At 32.2% G+C, this 4,470-nt stretch overlaps 1 long non-coding RNA gene across 1 annotated transcript in view; it reads right to left on the bottom strand.

The window, feature by feature from the left end:
• The window catches only part of LOC107090024, a 6,322-nt gene extending 2,116 nt beyond the window's left edge, over positions 1 to 4,206 (bottom strand). Inside the window, exons 1-2 of the long non-coding RNA XR_001481462.1 lie at positions 4,010 to 4,206; positions 2,279 to 2,354 (exon numbers count right to left, since the gene is read on the bottom strand). This is a non-coding gene — a long non-coding RNA (uncharacterized LOC107090024). The remainder of the gene's footprint in view (positions 1 to 2,278; positions 2,355 to 4,009) is intronic.
• Between the last annotated feature and the right edge of the window lie 264 nt (positions 4,207 to 4,470).

The following is a 4,470-nucleotide window of genomic DNA, read 5'->3' as shown; positions in this document are numbered from 1 at the left end:
GACAGACAGACAGACAGACAGACAGACAGACAGACAGACAGACAGACAGATAGATAGATAGATAGATAGATAGATGATAGATGATAGATAGATGTTTTTCAGTGTCATTGTTATTCATGTTTTTTTATGTAATACAAACTAAATAATACAATAGTATATCTATAATAAATACTAACAAGCTTCATTCTTTATAAATGAGTTACTTTTGTTGCAACAATTATGCTTCTTTTTTTTTAAACAAACTTTATTTAGTAATCCAGTAATATTTAGTAATTTGGTAATGGCATTAGGGACTTTTTCTAAAATTAGATAAAAATGTAATTAATTGTCAGTTATTCAATAAGTCTTTGGATGTCTCCTGGAAAAACTGACAATACGTCAGGAATTTTAGAATTCAAACATAAATTTAAATAAAAAAAAGATAAATGAGTTCACTGGAATTAAATCATAATTTTGGAATGGTCTAGCTGGGATAAATTGAAAATTTTGATTTTAATATGCTCTACACATTAAACAAATTTGATGGTTTTGTAAAGATTCTTCAGTCCAAGCTTATAAATGCACAAAAACCTGGCCTTTAACAGAGGTGTGCATTGTTTGCAGATCAGATTTACTGACTATGCCTGCTCCTTTCTTGTCTTTAAAAAAAAACATATTCCAAAGTACAAAGTACGACTATCAGCCTATTTTTAAAAAAACAGAATTCTTTTGTATTTTCTTACTCCTATGTAATATCTAGAGGTCAGAACTATGAGGACAAGTGTGAGGTGTGTGTTACTGTAAACCCGGTGTGGTCTCTGTTTAGTCTGCCAGCGTCGTAGATGCTTTGCTATGCAGTTGTAAATTCAACCCCGCTGACAGAGCCTGTCCAGCCCTTCACTCCTCATTTATCTAATTATTTCTGACACTTGAGGAAACCAGCACACACACACCACCACATGCAAATTGAATCTGCGCACAAGAATGTGTCAACACCTTCCCAGATTAATTTTTTTTATCATTGAACAATTTTTTTTATTTAATCAAATTCAGAATTAGAATTTAAACAATTTAATTGCACATAGTACTGTATACATGCTATCTATGAGAGAGGTTACCAAATACTTTTCAAATGTGTCCATTTAAAACTAAAAAATACATACTTGCTAAATCTTTTAGTAAACCTATTTTTGTTTTCTTTACTAATGTTTTCAAAAATAATAACTCATATAATTAGAATTATAAGATCTAATGTATCAGAAATACTGTTCTTTGATTTATTTCTTATTTGTACTAATTCAAGTGACAATCAAATACAACAAAAAGTTTAAACAAAGCTAAAACACAAGGTGTCAAAAATCCTCTTTATATTATTTCATAAATAGACTTATTTAGTTATGTACAGTTTTGTTCAGGTGGAGAAGATAGTATTATATTGATGTAGTGTTTATCAATATAAGCTGTTATATCAAAATAAGCTGTTATACCAAAGTATGAAAGCAATCAGTGAAAAATGTATATTAGCCCTTATTTAAAGTGTTGATAATGAGACTTTAATCATGAGGAAAGTAAATAAGTTCATCTTTGCTTTTCTTATTTCATTTCATTCAACCAACTGTCCTCATGATCTCTAGTTTTTGAATGGTTTGAGTATGATGATAAAAAAAAATGACACTAAAAGGCTTAATATTTGTATTTAGATGATTATCAAAAAAACAAAATGTTGATTGATTGTTTGCAATAATTTCTTATTGTTGTTTGTTTTCCAGAAACAACTATAATAATTAACTGCAACAAATATATAAGTATGTTTCCTCACTTTTGTTTACTTTCAGCTAATCACTGCAAAAATTAACTAAAGGCTTTAAGGATCACTTGCTAGTTTATTTTGCTATTTTACATTAATATAAACAATCCATCTAATATTTGGATAAACTGAATTTGATGAAATTGATGAATATGATTGATTATTTAAAGATAATCTAAATACTTAATACACATAAGACTTTAGAATAGAGTATATAAAGGACACATTACTTCAGAGTAGGCATTAAAAGCACTAATAAAAAATTATTAAAATGAAATATTAAAGTTGAAAACATTTCTCAACTTAATATATATTTTAGCCTTCCTGTTTCTTTATTTTTTCTATGGAGAAGCTATCTATCGTATTTATTAAAACACAATCTGCTTTGCTTTAAAGGGAAAACAAAACATGCTAAAGGCCTATAATTCCAAACCTTTGTAACACAGTTGGAGTTATTTTGAATGAACGCTGCAGCGCTAACAAGGCACGCACCTCTCATACAAGCTCCTGTATGCTCAAAGCAATCTGGGGTGTTTCCTGAGGCCACATCAAATTCAAATTCGTGTGCCTGTTTTTTGTAAAAACACAGGCAAATGTCAGAAGATTACACTCAAACATTTTGCATGGAAAGAAATGCTGTTCCTGTGCTAGATCAGCAAGTATAGAATTAAAACGCTGAGGTCTATATAGTTTTCCCAATAAAATCTACAGCTTCCGGGTGGTCTAAACATGAATATTACAAACATTTCTCAAAAAGTATTTATATGCGTCAAACCAAAGAGAATGTGATCAGACAAAGGATAATTATATGATAAAAAGAACATACTGATGACACAAATTTTATAGTTTTTATATTATATAGCAAGAATTAGATAAAAACAAAAGTGAAAAGAATTAATTCAAATACAATAAAACAGTAGCAAACATTTGAAGTTTAAAATCATCTGTCACAAAAGAAGAGGATACTGTTATTTTCCTATTAAGCTTTAAGCATTGGAAGCTGTGGGCTGCAGCCTGATCATTTGGCGGGCTTTAAATAAACAATAGTCCCATTGGTGCCAGAAAAGCCCTCACACAGTCACATCGTTAAAAAAAAGACTCTTCATGGCACAGATTGCAAGATTCTTAAGGTTATGAGAAGAGTTTTAAAAAAAAAGCGTAATTCTCTTCAAAATCAATTTATTTAACGGCAGTTACTTATTAAGGCACAAAAGAATGCAGTATATGTCCCCTCTAATGTTTCATTATATACTATGCATTCATTCTATATTTTGAAAAAAATAAAAAATTTGTGAAACAGTAAAAATATACATTTCTGTGTTTTAAAATAAAAATGTCAGAAGCAGCATGATATTTATTATGTAGCTTGGCACAATATAACCAAATAATATTTAAAAAATAAAAAACACAAAGAAAACAAGTCAAAGTCATGAGATCTCTATTCTTCACTTCCTCAAGCTTGGTTGGACGAAAACTGAAGACATGACAACGCAAAAACTAAAAAAAACAATGATCCGCCACTTGTCGCTGTCATAAAGCAGCTCAGTGATTTGGATTAAATTCTGTAACCTATAGGTAACCCTTAACATTTGTTCAAGGTTCCAGACATACGGTGAGCAGTGACACAATAAAGATTGGGTCTGCTCAATAATGGCAGATTTCATAACCTCATTTATTTTTTTCTAAATTGATCTTTATTAATTGCAGTTTTCATTGTAAAAATGGCACTTAGCAATTCTGCCAAACCCCAGAGGAAAAAAAACAACCTATGATCCCAAACTGCAGGTTTTTACCGTGCAACACTCCAAATATTTAGAGTAATACCTGGTTACTGTGTAATAACTGACAATACATGCTGACATTCTCTGTCCTGCAGCTAATTAAAAACTCTTTGGCTTTTTATTTGTTTACATACACTCTGAAAGCAAACTGAAACAGTCTGACGTGGGGCATGATGAGCATGCTATGCTGTCTTAAATCACTCCCCTGAGCATAAACGCTGACACCACTCTAGGAGTAGTCTTCAACGCTGCAAATGCAAAATTAAGATCATGTATGATTAAGCTGATAAATCCATTTTTAAAATGTATCACTTCAGTGGCTGAACTTAAGTCCCATGAGTACTATTTGGATTTGGACACAACCTTCCTTAGATATCATGCATAACTATCATAATTACTCACAGCGTCATCTGGCAGCATGTTTGTCCTTCTCCTTTCTTACCTTGTTTTTTATCTTTATGTGTCACCTCTGTGGCTGTCCTGAAAAAAGTCACCAAGAAAGAGCTGGCATGAAATAAAAGACACATTTTAATTATGCAATAGTGGACACTGCACAACAAATGATGCCAGTGTGGCCTGTGCAGCGTCCACTATTGCACATCTTAATTGTGCAATAGTGAGAGCTTTGAGGCCACAACAACTGATGCTGGTGTGGCCTGTGAAGCGTCCACTATTGCACAATTAAAATGTGCAATAGTGGACGCTTCACAGGCCACACTGGCATCAGTTGTTGTGGCCTCAAAGCTCTCTGCTGCCACCTATCTGTATGTCAAGAAGTATCGATAGGAGCTGCTGAGGCCTGTGAATTGTGCTGAGTAATGCCTCTGAATCTAATGCCAATCAGTGAGATTTGGCTGATTAATGTATTTCTGGCTGTTTTTACTCTTAATTTCTACTATCAGC

The sequence above is a fragment of the Cyprinodon variegatus genome, unplaced genomic scaffold (assembly GCF_000732505.1).
Source record: "Cyprinodon variegatus isolate N-32 unplaced genomic scaffold, C_variegatus-1.0 Scaffold277, whole genome shotgun sequence".
Taxonomy (NCBI): domain Eukaryota; kingdom Metazoa; phylum Chordata; class Actinopteri; order Cyprinodontiformes; family Cyprinodontidae; genus Cyprinodon; species Cyprinodon variegatus.
This window is presented reverse-complemented; position numbering and strand designations above follow the sequence as displayed.